The sequence below is a fragment of the Pinus tabuliformis genome, chromosome 6 (genome assembly GCF_031772625.1).
Source record: "Pinus tabuliformis cultivar Carrire ecotype Pingquan chromosome 6, CPIR1, whole genome shotgun sequence".
NCBI classification, from domain to species: domain Eukaryota; kingdom Viridiplantae; phylum Streptophyta; class Pinopsida; order Pinales; family Pinaceae; genus Pinus; species Pinus tabuliformis.
The window spans coordinates 1,111,150,722-1,111,168,134 of record NC_142292.1 but is presented as its reverse complement, the minus strand read 5'-3'; the positions used below and the strand labels follow the sequence as shown (position 1 = coordinate 1,111,168,134).

General features: G+C 39.6%; 1 protein-coding gene and 1 pseudogene across 3 annotated transcripts in view; one reads left to right on the top strand and one right to left on the bottom strand.

The window, feature by feature from the left end:
- Positions 1-17,413, top strand: part of BS14A (BET1P/SFT1P-like protein 14A) — a 166,736-nt gene that overhangs the window by 68,149 nt on the left and 81,174 nt on the right. The gene's annotated exons all lie outside the window — the stretch shown is intronic.
- The window catches only part of LOC149262790 (DEAD-box ATP-dependent RNA helicase 42-like), a 48,198-nt pseudogene continuing 32,220 nt past the window's right edge, over positions 1,436-17,413 (bottom strand).

Here is a 17,413-nt window from a genome sequence, read left to right as displayed (position 1 = left end):
GGCTTTAATATAAAAATACACAGGTATTTGTAATAATAATTTATTAATATATATAAAATGTATAAGATGTATAAGTGATTACAATGAGGCCCTGCTTTTATACCTCAGCAAGTGACCTTTCGTGAAAGGGCATGTCTTTTAGACATGCCTGTTCACTTAATTAATGACTTATTTAACCTAAACAATATTTAATTATTTAATATTTATTTTTATTTTATTTATTTAATTGTTATGATTTATATTCATAACATAGCCTCTTCCTTCGGAAGCTTTGCCCTCAAAGCTATAATGCTGGGGATTTTCTTCACTTAGTGTTTGTCATCTCGTCATCGATTCGACTATAGCTTATCAATATTATTTCCTTGTGTATATATATATATATATCTCTATATATATATATATATATTTTTTTAATAATACTGTTCTGTTTTGTTTTTGTTTTTTTAATTGATTTTTTAGCAATTATATATATATATATATATATTTATTTTTATTTTTTTTATAATAATTTTTTGTTGTTTGTTTGTTTGTTTTCTAACTCTTTTTTTGTTTGTTCTTTATAACTTCAAATTTTTTTTTGTTTATATATTTGATAACAATATATATATATATATATATATAATATATATATATATATATATATATATATATATTTTAATTTAATCATATGAATGATTTTTTTTTTTTGAAATATTATTATACATGATATATAGTTATTATATATATATTGGAAACGTCAACCCCTGAAGGTCACAACATTTGACGGTAACTATTTCCAAAAACCGTGGAGAATCAGAGAATAGGAGCGCTTATTACGAAAGCAAAAATCTATACGATCTACGCGTGTAATGCTTCTTGTGACGGATCGTGTGGAGTTTCAGGAAGAAGAATGGTATGGGAGACATGTTTGGGGTCTTGTCTGTAGTCACAAAAAATGAGGAAACTTCTAGCAAAATCAGATCTGTGGTAAAGATTGTGGGAATACAGAGCGCCATGTACACCCAGTTGGTAGAGGGATTCTCGGATGACAAGAGCGTGGCCACGCACCACATGCCACCTCCATTCTTTATAAAAACAAGTAAAGATTTGAATTGTATCGCCACAACAACCTTTGAATCGACAGGCACGGGAGGCCACAACCTCATGGACTCACAGAGTGCAGCATGGAGATACCACATGCCCTTCAGTTCATCAAGGTCAAGGCAACCCATTCATCTTCGAGCTGTATGGAATTTCTGCTGCCTGTAGCGAGCAAAATTCCTCTGCGAATGGCTTCCTGGACATGGGGATGAGATGAAATCAACCAGAAAAACCAAGTTAAGGCAATCGAAGTGGTATCCCTCCCTGCCATCATAAAACTAACCATCATATCTTTGATGAATAATTCCGATTTTTTGCTCACCATTGCCATCTTTTGCGAACCTTTCAGATCGCATTATGTCTCAAATTGCTCCCAATCATACAGAGCTGCCGCCATGAATCTTGAAAGCAGGTCTTCCCTCACATGCCCTTCAGAGATCTCACTTCTACAACGAATAATGTCCATGGCAAATATGTTCACTATATTTATCGCTTCTCTTAACCGCCTCTTAGAACCGATGTCAAGCTTTCGCTTGATTCTCGACAGAAAGGGGAAAATGGAAAAAAACCTGCCAACGCTAATATCAAGAGCATTGTTAAAAGCCTCTGCAAATTGGGACCTGGGCAGAGAAGGGTGGAGGCAATCGGGATCGACACCAAACGCCACCTTGTAGATATTGTCGGATACAAACTGTAACATAAAAACTTGTTTTTCCCCAAAAGCCACCAATGGAAGATTTTTATTAACATCTTCTTCCAACCAGGATAAATCTAATATCTTTTCATTGCCAATATCTAAAACAACCTGCGCTTGTTCTGGGGTCATGGATGATAATTTCTGATTGACAACATTTTCTTCATTGTTATGATATTGTTCATTTTGCAGCTCTGCATCCAGTAAATATGCTCCCATTGCCGGCAAGTCTGAACGTTGGATAGCTTTAGAGGATGAAGAAGGGTTTCCAATTATCTGACGAAGGGTAGAAATCGACTCTGTAGGGTCGGTATCCTTAATGTCCAATGCATGACTAAGGGACTCCGTTGTTGCAACACTAGTGGCAATTAACAAATTACAGACATTGCTTTTAAAGTCAGAAATTGTAGACTCCCGATCTGTCTGGTCCTTGGCCCCATGAAGAGAAAGACATGGATAGCCATGTTTAAGCAATTCCTTGAACAGAATGTCACATTTTTCCTGTGAATGTACAAAGACTAAAATTTTTCCCTTTTCATACCACTCACCAAGAAGCTCCAAAAGTCTCAAGAATCTTTCACCTTCGGGGCGAACCTCTATAGATTGCGTTATATCCTTATTAACAACACTACGTCCACCAACTTGAATTTCCACTGGCTTATTCAATACTTTGCAAGCAAGAACCTCTACCTGCCTAGGAAATGTGGCAGAGAAGAGCACAGTTTGTCTGTCTAGTCTGGTATTTTGAACAATTCTAGTTATTTGAGGCTCAAAAACCATATCAAACATCCTATCAGCTTCATCCATAACAAGGTAGGTGACTCTGCGAAGATTTGATATCTTACCACCACTTGTACATAAGATATCAATCATTCTACCAGGTGTGCATACCACGATTTCAGTACCTTTCTTCAAATCACTAATTTGTTGTGCTACTCCTGAACCTCCATAGACAGGTACGCAATTCAATCCTAAAACCTTAGCAAATTTCTTGATATCAGAGTGAATCTGTTGAACAAGCTCTCTCGTGGGAGCCATAATCAAACCAATTGGTCCATCACCTGTAGCAAGAGGAGGCTGATCTTTAATATGCCTTAGCATAGGCAAAACAAATGCAAGAGTCTTACCTGAACCTGTTTTTGCTACACCGATACAGTCTCTTCCACTCATGATCACAGGAAGGGCCTGAGCTTGAATAGACATAGGCTTCTCGAAGCCTAATTTTTTGATGACTTCGAGGACATTACGAGTCAATCCAGTCTGGTTCCATGTCTTGACAGGCTTCGGTGTGTCTTTTCCACGAATCTTCAACTCAAGCTGCTTTCTGTAAAGTGCAACTTCCTCTGATGTCATCAGAGATATTTCTCTTACTTCCCGGTAAAAGTATTTCCTGAAGGGAGCATACTACACCTTGGAGTGGTCCACAATAGATAGTTTCTCAACTTTAGTTTTCTTCACTCTCTTCATGAACTCGTCACCATTTTCATCATCCACTTGATCTTCATTGAAGTCTTCATCTTCTTCGTTATCCGTATCAGACTCCTCACCTGGTATAATTCTCCCGAGAGTGTTTTTGATAGTCCTCTTTCCTTTGGAGCCTACACCTTTGGCTTCATTCTCAATTTCATTACTAGGCATGGAATTTTCTGCTGTGCTATTCAAATTTTCCATGTCAGATGTAACCAAAGTATTCATGAATGCATCCAGAGGATCAATTTCATCTTCAACATTGGCATCGGATTTATCAATCTTCATGGCCTCTCCATTCGGCATATTTTCATCCTCCGAATCAACCATTACAACATTTCCATTTTCAAACCCAGGAACATCTCCATGTGCTTTCATAACAACCAATACATCATCATCATCAGATTCTTCACCTTCAAGGGTCCATTTTTTTCCAGCTTTAGCCTCTGGTTCACCCTTATCCTCCCCTCTCTTTTCCTTCATTCGCTTCAGCTCTTGCCAATCTGGTTCAAGTGGTGAATATGCATTATCGATTTCTGCACAAGTCTCCTTAAAACATGTTGTAGCTTCAACACATGATTTTTCTAAATGCCAAAATACTTATTGAATTTTATTAGAATTCTCCATGGATTCAAAACGTGAATGTAATGATATATTGTGCGGCCAACTACGTTCAAAGGCCCGCATGATTATATCGTGTGCCATGGTTCTGATACCACTGTAGCATAAAAACTATGCTGAAACACAAAACACTGATAGCTTGTAGAGCTGAAACACGAAGACTGGTAGCTCGAAGGCTTTAATATAAAAATATACACAGGTATTTGTAATAATAATCTATTAATACATATAAAATGTATAAGATGTATAAGTGATTACAATGAGGCCCTGCTTTTATACCTCAGCAGGTGACCTTTCGTGAAAGGGCATGTCTTTTAGACATGCATGTTCACTTAATTAATGACTTATTTAACCTAACCAATATTTAATTATTTAATATTTATTTTTATTTTATTTATTTAATTGTTATGAATTATATTCATAACAATTAAGGAGGCTCAAGTGCATAAGGGAGAAGGAGCAAGATTGAGCAAGAGATCAATAAGTTTGCAGGGCAAGTCAAGGAATCGAGAGGATCATTTGTGTTTTGGAACCAAGATCAAGTTGTGATCAAGGAAGGCCAAGATCAATTGTATTAGCTGAGATTTGTGTGAGAAGTAGAACGCTTTCTCAGGAGAGAGGGTTGCTTTGTAATAGATTCAATTGCTCCAAAAACAATCAATAAAATAACCACATCAAGCAAACAGGTTTTCCCTGTTGGGTTTCTTGATAAAAATAAGTGTCAATTTGTGTGATGTGTTTTTATCTTTGTGATTTTATTTCGCTGCTTATAAGTTGTTAAGAGGCTCTGTATCTTGGTGAAAGTTCACTAGTTTCAATTTTTAGTTATTCATCTAAGTAGTTGCAGAGTTTCATGGAAATTCGACATGGTATCAAAGTAGAGATCTGCATAAAGACTAGCATACAAAGATTAGTTTGGAGCAAGCAATTTGGTTAGGTCTTGGTCTAGGAAGATACCACTATTGTGCATGTTTATTACCTCTGGTATGATAGTCAAGGACACGACCTAAGAGAGGCCTGTAACACCTCAGATTCAAGACAAGTATAGGGCCGAGATTTCTGTGTTTGGTGGAGCAGGGCCAAGGTATAGGAGTATTGGTACAGGAGGCCGAGAAGCCTCTCTCAAGTGCGGATTGAAGGCCCGAGTTATCTCAGGCAAGAGCGAGGAGGATACAGGTTTGTGAGGATGAAGTTAAAGGGCTGTCACAATATGCTTTAGGTTGAAGATTGGTCACAAAGTTTGAGAAGTGTATCTACAACAGGCTGAGGCTAGAAGGTATTTTGATGCTCATGTTTTGTGGAGAAGATTGCTGGTGGAATAGGTTTGTCCTAAAGGGTTTTTAGGGGAGCAATTTGTGATATCCACAAGTGCAATTCTACTCAAGAAGACAGAGAGCAAGGAGCAGTGTGAGGAGTCTAAGGTGTCTCAAGCAAAGAGGAGGAAGTCTGTAGCAAATCTGAGTTGCTTGAATCAAGCAAGGTTATCACTGTGCATCAGAGTTTGAAGAGTGGAGAAGAATAATTGCTTGGATAACAATATGGCATTCCTAGGACTAAGGTCAGATCACAGTCTAGTGGGAGCCTCAAATTTCTGTGCATTGAAGGATCGAATCACAATAGTGTTGGAAGATAATGGGGTGGGAGAGTTTATCAAGAATCAAATAGTTCCACCTCAAGGTCCCCAACAACTAGCTCAACATATTAAGAATGACACCAAGGCGAAGAGGATCATTCTAGAGGGGTCAGAGACCATATTATTCCTCATCTCTATGAGAATAAGACAACATATGAGATGTTCAAAGCCATCTTGGATCTCTTTCAGGGTACTAGTGATGTCAAGAAGCTTGATCTCAAAGAGAAGCTAAGAAGTATTTGGATGAGCAAAGATGAGCCCATCATCACATATCTTTCAAAGTTCACTCAGGTTCGAGATGAGCTAGGTGGTGTGGGTGAGGCAGTAGCAGAAAAATGCCTTGTGAGTCTTGCGCTTCTGGGACTCCATAAGTCTTGGTATGGTTTCCAAGATGCAATAAATGGTCGAGAAAATTTTCGTAGTTAGGAAAGGTTATGGAGTGATTGTGTTCAAGATGAAATCTGGAGAGGGACGAGAGATGGTAGATCGATGAAGACAAAGGATGAGGAGAACTTTTCCTTGGTAAGCAAAAGTAAATCCAAGGGCAAGAAGGGCCAAGGAGGGGCTGAGTCCAGTCAGAAGGGCGAGAAAAAGAAGAGGGATCTAAGCAAGATCAAGTGCTTCCATTGCCATGAGTTTGGGCACTATTCCACGAAGTGTACTATTCGGAAGAAGGAATCCGGAAAGGATCATGTAGCTGCATCAACAAAGGTAGATGCGATTTCTGCCTAGTTCGAGAAATATTTCTCATTGATTGCTTGCATGGTAAGCTTAGCAAACAACAACGTATGGTATGTTTATTCAGGAGCATCCTTCCACATGACTGAGAACAAGAAGTATTTTAGCGACCTGAAAGAGAGGGACATGCAGTTTCAATTTGAGCTAGGAGATGATGATATGTATGCAACTATAGGAGTTGGTACTGTCAGTTTTCAGAGGGTGTTAGGTAATCCTCTTCATCTCAGAGATGTCCTCTATGTTCCAGGACTAAAGCAAAATCTTGTTTCGGTAGCTATCCTTGAGGACAAGGGCTATGATGTCATCTTCAACAGAGGTAAGGGTTACCTCCAACACTTAGCTTTTGGATGTAAGAAGCAAATAGGTTTAAGGAAGAAGAATCTGTGCTTACTACAGGTTGAGATAGGTGCAGCCTTTAGGTGCAAGGCATGAAGCTCTCAAAGTATAGAAGTGATGGATGAGTGAGAGCAGGATATAACTCTCAAGATGGAGTCTGTGCCAGTATCTCAGTTTGAGTCTTAACTAGTGGGCGGGTGGGTTGACTAGTAGGATGATGAGCAGAGCCCAGGAGGAGTGGAGGAAGCCACTCAGTTAGTGACTCCTAGTATAGGGAGAGTTCGAGCCGAGTGGGTCGAAGATTTGTTTAAGGGAGATTAGGAGAGAGTTGGATCTTCTAGTATAACATTCAACCAGAGGAAGAAACCACAAAGGTACACAAGGTACATGGCACTTATGACTGAAGTGATGGACTTGCAGAGCATGGTTGGAAAGAACATGTCTTCAGATCAAATTTTGTAGAAGAAAGTAGGGAAGTATTCTAGTTCAGAGGGAGCAGCTGCAGCAGTGGAGAACATGGTAGTGTTGGAGACATATCCCGGTGGACGATGTTCTCCCAAAAGCACCTTCCTCGCTAAGAGAGGGTGTTGAAAATAGTAGCGAGCGAAGGTATTCTTTGTGCTTGTGTCTTAGCTAGAGAAAGCCCACGATTAGTCTTCCTTTTATCATGGATGAATTCGTGGAGTTAGTAAATTCATGCGTAGAGTTGGAGGGTTAGTTAAGTGGATCTCCAAGTCGCAGTCCGAGTTTGGAAGAGAACGGAATTGGGAGATTTATTCTTGATTGAAGCAAAAACAATTTTAACTAACAATTCAACCTAGTTAACAAGTCAATCTCAACTCGTGTTCTAAATTTGTACTTGCCTGACATATCATGGATTGAATTGATAAAAGAAGAAGGCACAAGTTTAATCAATTGTTTTGTGCACGAGGTTGTGAGACAAAGCAAGCTCATGAGAGTGTAAGAGAGAAAGCCCTGATTGTGTAGCGCAAGAATTGCGTCCTAACAAATAGGAGCACAAGTGCGCTAGAATTTAGTGGCATTGATTGTGCGCAGGTGTGTGAAGTTGGGGTCCTAAATAATAGGAGTTGAAGTGCACAGGTGTGTGAAGTTGGGGTCCTAAATAATAGGAGTTGAAGTGCGCATAGAAATAGGGGCCAAATGCTCTACAAAATAGGAGATTTTGTGCGCAAGGAGATAGGCCCAAGTGCGCTAGAGAATAGGAGATAAGTGCAAGGATTAAGGAGGCTCAAGTGCACAAGGAAGGAGGGGCAGGATCGAGTAAGAGATCAGTGAGTTTGCAGAGCAAGTCAACGAATCAACAAGGATCAATTGTGTTCTGGAACCAAGATCAAGTTGTGATCAAGGAAGGCCAAGATTAATTGTATTAATTGAGATTTTTGTGCAAAGCATAATGCTTTTTCAAGAGAGGCAGATTGCTTTGTAATAGATTCAATTGCAACAAGAGCAATCAATAAAATAGCCACATCAACAAGCAAGTTTTCCTTATTGGGTTTCCTTGGAAAAATAAGTGTGTAAATTTGTGTGATGTGTTTTTATTCCGCTGCTTAGAAGTTGTTAAGAGGCTTTGAATCTTGGTGAAAGTTAACTAGTTTCAGTTTTCAATTATTCATCTAAGTAGTTGCAGAGTTTCATGGAAATTTAACATTGATCAAGTCAATTTTGTGGGTTTGTTTGATGTTTTTAATGGTATTTTATGCATGTTGGTAAAAGTTTTTAAGCTATTTTCTTTGGTAAAATCTGCCATTTAAATATGCATTCTATCTACTTCATTATACATATAAAAAACTGTAATGTTCCAAACTTGGATAAACAATGATATATAAAGCAAAATCGATTTACAACACATAAATTTTAAACATTCAACAAATACTCATAAGAACGCTAGAAGTAAGAACCAACTGAGCTATTTATTAATCCAATGGAGCAAGCACAATAGTATGGATAAATGCGCCTGGGCTTGCCTCAATGGCAAGCATGATAGAACCCAGGTGATAAGACAATGGTAGCAAATGCTGATAAAGTTTGCTCTAATGCTTTGCGTTGCCCAAAAAACTACACTACTGGCTGGAAGGGAACTACTAGAAACCCCACCTCCGGTGCTCTAAAAACGGTGCAAAATTAATCCCAAGCTCCTTGACCAAAACCCACAAAAACCCAGAAAGGGTTTGATCTGAATCCATGCAACCAAAATCGACTTCCAAGAGAACCTACGCCCTCCAAGACTACTCAAGAACACAACTTGTAAAGGTACCAATAAAATCCTCCTCCAAGGCTCCCGGAAAAGTAGTAATCTCCTCCACAAGTGCTTCCCTTAACTCTCTCGGTAAAGATCAACCTCAATAGTTGAGACTCCACCTCCCACGTGTGCACAATATGCTGCCTCTACACTGGCCCACGAAGTGTGAAAGTCACACTGAATAGGAGTTCTCTCCTCCAGCGCCAAAACTCATCAAAATGGTAGCCAAACACTTACGTCTCCTTTTCGGAATTTCTCCTGGCCAAAGCTCCCTTAGAAGATGTCACAATCACAACTCGGCCTCCCTTCACTACGTACTCCAGAAATACCAATGTTACTTGGGAGCGGGAGCGAAAGTGGGGAGCGGGAGAGAAAACGGGAGCGGGAGCGACATTTTCAGAAGCTCCCGGTTTGGGAGCGAATCCTGGAGCGATTTTTTAAAAATATATATATATATATATATTTTTATTTTTTTATTTTTTATTTTTTATTTTTTTTATTTTATATTTTTTAATTTTTGATACATATATGTCAACAAAAACGTGTAGAATGATGAATTAGATATAAAAAACATAAAAAAACATAGATTGATCATTGAACCATATCACATCAATCATCTAGAAGTTATAATCTTCATCAACCATGTCCACAAGTTAGTAACATACATATTACAACTGCAACATATTGAGTCTCGTGAATCATGATTCATCAAATTCAATCTTAAAGTTTCAACTTCTGGCTTTCAAAATTGAAAATTCAATATATAACATTTATCATCATTGATCACCAAAGTTGTACTTGTAAGCTAAGTTTAAACATTACAAGAAATAATATCTTACATATTTCTAAGTTCTAAGTTCTAACTGTTAACATGAAATGAAATGTTATAAAATGAAATATGAATAGTGAAATGAAATGAAACAACTTTAGTCTTTCACGAAGCATCATATTCATAATTCACAATCATTACCAATGAGTTATAATTGCCAACTTGGCAACTTCAAACTTCAAACTTTCATTGTCACAGTCATATATGGTTTACAAAAAATATCATTATGATATGAAAGAGTCAAGAGTCAAGAGTCAAGACTCAAGACTCAACAGTTATGAAGACTAATAGAAACTAGAAAAGACAAGTAAACTGTAAATCTAGATGTGGCCCTTGCCACGAGAGTCTCCTATATAAGTAGGTCGTGGTGGTCTTCTAGGAGTTTCCCGCATAGACCGACGACCAGAACTAGAAGGCACATGCCCTCGACGTGAGGGTGTAGATGGAGGTGGCGACAACAAAGGAACAAGACTCGGAACTCGAGCACTTCTATTGGATGGTGGAGGTGGCATGGCTGCTACAACTACTTTGTCTTCATCCCTTATAAGTTCCTCTTCCAGTTCTTCAAGATGTATAGTGCCATCCTCTAAATTGTCATCCTCTGGGTGGTTGTCCCAAATTTTATATGTGGGATCCTCATAAGCCCGATCACTGTAATGACTCAACAACCTCAAGTTGTAGTGCACATAAACCAAGCTTTTTGCCCGGTTTTCATTGAGTCTGTTTCTTTTCACATTATGTATGAAGCTGTAGGTGATCCAACATGTCTCTGCGGAAGAAGTATTTACAACCTGTGCTAGAGCTTTTTTTGCTAATTTTGGCAAAAGTCCCTGGCCGCCATATGTTTCCTACCATGTGAGAGAATCAAATCTGTCTATGTCTTCCATTGCATGGAAGGTACCAAACAAACCAGTGCCACTGAAGTATCTGCCAATTTCAAGGCGCACAACTGCACATTCCTCCCTGTCAGGTATCAACTTTTCTAATGCTTCCAAATATCCTCTAGTTACCTCTGCATCTAAATGGGGTTTGGTCTTAATCACATCCCCTGGTGCAGGTTGGCCTAACCAAGATGTAGAGTAGTATTTTGGCGTAAGGATATACCCCAAGCAATGTAGTGGAAGATTAAATTTATTCCATCGTACACACACAATTGTGAATCAATTTGTACAAGTCGGGATCTCTGTTATGAACAATATATTTTATTTTCCCTAACATGGTATCCATCTGCTCATACACCTCGCCAATCACTGGTTTATCTGTATCTGCAAACCGAATCATGTGATAAATGGGCTTGGTGAAATCCAATACCTGCCTCACACTTGACCAAAACATACCATCAAGAGTGGCCTTCTCCACCAGTTCAAAACCTCGCTTGTCAGCTGCATTTGTAGCCCTTTCCTTTAATACCTGCCAATGTGGACTTGATACCATGCTAGCCAATGACTCTCTTACCTTCAAAAGGCGCCTGAAGGTGAGGTAATAACTACCAAATCTGGTCTTCGCAATCTTCAACAACTCCAATCTTGAGTGACTACGGAAAAGGCCATGGGTATTGTTATGATCTGTAATAAATTTTATCATTTGTTTGCCCTTCTTGTACAAATCACCAATCCATTTGTATTGTGTATTTTTGTTCTTGACAACATCATGCATCAGAAGGTTCAATGTGTGAACCAAACACCCAAACCATAAAATGTTGGGGTATTTATCCTCAATAATTACTTCCGCTGCCTTACAATTAGGAGCATTATCAATGATGACTTGGATGACATTGTATGGCCCAATACAGTCAATTGTTTCAAGTAATGCTTCTGCAATGTTGATGGCGGTCTTGAACTTGTCTGAGTAATCATATGCATTTAGAAAGATGGCACCACTAACGGACACAACAAGAACACTTATCAATGGCTTGCCTTTTACATTTGTCCATCCATCAGATACAATGGACACCCCATGCTCAGTCCAAGAACTTGTCATTCTATTCAAAGAACGTGATGTTTTTGCTTTTTCATGATCAAGTCCAACGGTTCTTGCCTTGTCATACCCAGGGCTCTTGTATCCTTTAGGGGCATCATTTATGGCAGAAACCATTTCGTGCCAATAAGGTGAGCGAAGAACATTGAATGGTATCCCACATGCATAGAGAAACCTGTAAACTTTTGAATCCACATCATTCCTACACCCCTCATCAAGGAAATCTGATATGGTTCTACGCCTTAAAGCTGGTGACCCTGTGCCTCCATATCCACTGCCTTGGGAGGATGCTGAAGGAGTTCTTTGTGCTTGTGATTGTGAGCTTGGTTCAAAGAAACCCCTTGATTTTTTAGATTTGTATTGGGATTCCTCCTCTTCCCTTATGTATTTGGCTCTATCTGTTGCTGACACAGCTGCACAAATTTTGATTCCTATTTGTTTATCTCCATCCCATGGCCTTTTCTCGCAGAGGTGTTTTCTGGCACGGGTGTATGAACCTGTGTAATTATTGTTGCAATGGGGGCAATGAAATTTAGTGGTTCAACCCCCTTTCCCTACTTCAAGTCTGTTAAAATATTTCCACAATGGGGTTTGGTCTTGTTTAGTTTTTTGAGAGTCATGTTCACCGTCCTCCAGCTCCTCCTCACCGGGGTTTTCATCAAATCCACTTTCTCCAGCGTCTTCATCCCCCTCTTCATTTTGGCCCCTCCGTTTCCTACTCTCCAGCACCATAATAACCAGAAAAGGGACCAAGAAGAGAAAAATGCCAAGAAATATAGCCAGGTCCATGATGTTTGATATTTGTAGGCTTTTGAATCTGCAAAATTTAATGGGAATGAGAATGGGTAGGAATGAGAAAATTAATTTAATTAATTTAGATTAATTAATTTAATTTATTTAGATTCATGATTTATTTACTAAATAAACTAAACTAAATTAAATTAACTAAAATAACTAAACTAAACTAAATTACTAAATTACTAAGTAACTAAAGTTTAAACTACTAAATTACTAAGTTACTAACGTCCTTGCAAGCTTGCTCCTTGCTCCTCGGCGCTCGCTCCTCGCTTCTCCTCGCTCCTTTGCTCAATCTCCTTTGCTCTCCTGAACTCATTCAAGTCACAATGAAATATTTTTTGCCCCCCCAAGCCCTTTTAAAACATTTTTTTTTTAAATTTTTTATTTTAAATTTTTTATTTTATTTTTTATTTTTATTTTTATTTATTTATTTAATTTAATTTAATTTAATTTTATTTTTGTTCTTTGTTTAAATGATTTTTTTTTTGGCGTCTGCGGAAATTTTTTCGCGCGTCGCTCTCGGAGCGAAAATTAAAAGCTCGGGAGCGATTGGGAGCTATCGCTCCCGAGCTTTAATTTTCGCTCCGGGAGCGATACTCCTGAAATCGATCCCAATTTTGGCAGGGAGCGGAATTTTTTTTATCGGGAGCAGGTTCGAGGGGGGGGGGGGCGAGCGATTTCGAGAGCACACTCCCAACCCGCTCCCGCTCGGAGCACAGATTGGGAGCAGGTTCGAAGGGGGGGGGGGCGCTCCCCCGCAACTCTGAGAAATACGCACCATGTGGAGATGATGAATGCAACTTGTTGGAAATCACAATGAAATCCTTCTTTGTAAGAAAGCAGATGAACCTCTCTAGGGTGGCACTCGAAGTCCCTCGAACAAAGGGTGAGCTCTCTGCTAGAAGATCTCTTGCTAAACAACAAGTGACTCAGGTAAGTAGCTCGATCAACCAAAGAGAAATTCGATATGCCAAAGATGATGAAATTAGGAGAGATGCCTTCCTTTTATAGATTTTGTGGAGAACTTTACCCTCCTTTGTGGGCTCCTCACTTAATCGTTGACGTCCCCTCTCATGCAATTCGAACTATGGAGTGCGTATTCTCCTAGTGCAATCGTATAACCATATAAAGCACGTAAATGAGTCATACCAATGGACATATGATGTGTCGTGTTGTAACAATACTCTCCCAAAATGCAACCATCCAATCCAACCCCTCTACTGCCCTGTCACACAGTTCCTAAGATAGCCCTCTAACCACTAGTTCACCCTCTCTGTTTGTGGAAGATAACTGATGCTCGGGGTGAGCTCGATGCCAGCTAGCCTGAAAATCTCTTGCCAAAATCCCTCCATGAATCAACTATCTCGATCATTGACCATAGTCTTAGGCACTGTTTTAAGAATTGGCCGGCTCGAAACTGACTTAGCCGAGTTGGTCCGAGTCATGCCCTCATCGGGTTGACTCGGCATTCGAACCGGTTTGGTCGGCGGGGTTATTACTGAGCCAGCTGAGTTGTCTAACAACTCGTCGACTCGGTAATAACCCGACCGGCTTGGCCGAGTTTGAGCCTACTCGGCTGGCTCGGTGACAATGACCCGAAAAAGGAAAAACAACGATTTTTTTTTTAAACTTGCTTTTTGGGGGACCCAAACCCATTTCTAAATTGCTTATAGGTTATTTGGGGTCCATTCCCCTCTCCTAAACCCTATAAAACCCACCCAACCCCTCTCATTTCCTCACAGCCATCTCATTGCATTTGAGTGAGAGTTTGTGAGGAGTTTGTTTTTGGAGCAGCAATGAAGGGTCTTGGGCAAGCATTATGGTAGGAGTGAGGAGCTTCTTGGGCAGTAATTTGGAGCAGCATTGAGGAGTTGGTTTGTTGGAGCAACCTTGAGGAGACAGTTTGTGCCTAGAGGTATTTTTTTTCGCTTGTAAAAATCTGTTTTGCTTATTAATTTTTATGTGCAAATCTGGAAATTGAAAAGAGGTGTGAAAGAAATGAACATTGAAGCAATGCTATTTTTTTTGTTTTCATTTTCAGATTTTTTGCTTTCATTTCCAAGTCAAAAATAGCACCTAGAGTGAAAGACGCTGCTTGGGCATATGTTGAAATGGTTGATAGTCAAATGCATTGCAAATTTTACCATAGAAAAATTAGGGAAGAAACAACACTTGTCGGGGATTAGAGGCCAAATTACTCCTTGTGAATTAGATGAAATTGGGGAGATTAGGAAGGAATTGTTAACCAACTTTGAGAAGTTTAAAGAAGAAAAGGCTAGGCAAAAAGAGATAGAGGCTGAAATTGGGAGGAAGAGGAGTATACAAAAAATGTTGGCTACCAACGCCCATTTTGATTTTGAGGGTTCTTCCTCTATCGCTTGTACTGATGCTTCCAACCCCTTCCGATATGTCCCTCCCTCTTTGGAGTCTATTCAAGAAAAGGGTAAGAGTAAAAATGAAAAGGAAGGGTGATATGAATATCAAAAGTTATTTTACTGTCACACCCTCCTCTCCATCAGATGCACATGGTCCTCAAGCTAGTAGAACTTTGCAACCCACTTTAGATGACCATTGGAAGAAAGCATTGAGGGAGACTGCTTGTGATTACATATGTAGATGGTGGTATGATGCTGATATCCCCTTCAATGCTTCCCGTTCACCATATTATGAGCCTACGTTTGATGCCATACATGCTGCTGGAAAAGGCTTCAAAGGCCCAACTATGCCTGAGATAAGGGGGTATCGTTTGCAGAAGGAAATTGCCTCCATTAATGAGTATTTGAACGATTTCAAGGACTCATGGGCAAGAATAGGATATACCATCATGTCAGATGGATGGACTGATCAACGGAACTGTGCCATCATAAACTTTCTTATCTTCTGCCCACAGGGGACCATGTTTCTAAAATCAGTTGATGCATCTGATAAGGTAAAAGATGGACTATTGTTGTTTCAGCTATTGGACGAGGTTGTTGAGGAGGTGGGGGTGGCTAATGTTGTTCAAGTAATCATAGATAATTCCTCTAACTATGTTCTTGCTGGTAAATTGTTAGAGGAAAACCATAGAACCATCTTTTGGACCCCATGTGCTACACGTTGCATAGACCTCATGCTTGAGGATATTGGCAAATTAGATTGGGTAAAAAACACTGTAGATCATGCCAAAAGCATAACAAAATTTATCTACAATCATTCATGGATTTTGAGCCTGATGAGGAAACACACAGGGGGCAGGGATATTATTAGGCCTGCCATCACTAGATTTGCTACTCATTTTTTGATATTGCAATCTATGCTCTCACAACATAGAAACTTGCAAAAGATATTTTCCAGTGAAGAATGGAATCAAAGCCAGTGGTCTCACAAACAGGGAAGCAAAGAATTGAAAAGAAAGTTAATGAAGAAATATTTTGGAGAAAGGCAACAAAGATTGTGAAGCTTGCTGAGCCACTGGTTAAGGTGTTGCGGTTGGTGGATGGGGAAAGATTGGCTATGGGCTTCATTTATGAGGCTGTGGATTAAGCAAAGGAGCAAACAAAGAGGGCATACAAGGATAAAGTGGCTAAGTATGGGCCCATTTGGGCAATCATTGATGAAAGATGGAACGATCAACTCCATCGCCCTATACATTTAGCTGGGTATTTTTTGAACCCACGGTATCATTATAAAGCTAAGGCGACAAGAGCTTTGAAGGGGGGAGGTTAGAGATGGATTGATTGACTGCATTGATCGCATGATCCCATTGGAGTGTGATCAGCTGGAGATACACCGACAGGCCACAACCTTCAACAATGCCTCAGGTACCTTTGGGAAGAACCTAGCAAAGATTGCAAGGGAAGCATATGAACTAGGTAAACAAAAATTTCAATTTTCAAATTCTTAATACTTATTTTGTTAAATCGTTTATAATTTGAAAGTTGGATATAGTTTGTAATTTTGTTGAGCTAACTCATTACACTCTTCTGTTTTTTGCAGCACAATGGTGGGAGGCTTTTGGTAGCCATTGTCCTGAATTGCAGAAGTGCAATTGGTCTGTCTTTGAGAGGATTCACACGAAGAAGAGAAACTGTTTGGATCAAAAACGGTTAAATGATCTAGTTTATGTCCAATACAACCTCCGGCTCAGACGCAACCAATTGTTGAACAAAACCCTTGATTCAGATCCCATTGTGTTGGAAGATATTGATCCAACATCAGATTGGGTAGTGGAGAGTAATCCAACAGAGTTTGATTCTGATGAGGATCTTGATTTGGATTTATAGGTGGAGGCTTCACTTGAACATAATGTTCAGTTGAATGCAGATCCTAATCCACTTGTACCAGCCTCAGGGCCAGCCCCAAGTCCTCCAATTGCAGGCGCTTCCTCTGCTCAGCCACGACAAAAGCGAATATCTCGTCTATCTCAGCTTGCAGTTGCTGCATAGCCTGTTGTGCTACTACTTCTACAGTTGCAGTTGCTGCATAGCCTGTTGTGCTACTACTTCTACAGTTGCAGTTGGAGATGATGATGGGGAGGAGCCATGGGCTAGCATGTCTGACTATGATCCAGAGGTTGAGCCAGATGATCTTGGCTCCTCTAGCAGTAGCCAGTAGTACTAGTCACAGTTTACTTTTGTTGTAGAGGCCATTTCTAGCCATAGTTATAAAAAACGGCTGTTTCGAAACGGAAACGGCCGAGTTGGTCCGTTCCATTGTCCTCCGGAGTGACTCGGTATAAAAAACGGCTTGGTTGGCCGAGTTAGCCATGACTCGGCCAGCTCGGCCGTTTCCTGTATTGACTCGGCTGACATTCTCCTTAATCTTCATTTTCATCCTTTTACTTAAATTTTTAACATTACCATGAAATGACTTAGGATGTTTGAGAGTGGTTTCGGCCTCATTGGATTTCATATGGAGAAAGTAGAATTTTAGATTTCATTCAAAATCCAGCAGACTTATCAGTTTTTTAGGATTTCAGGATTGGAAGATTGCAATGATTCC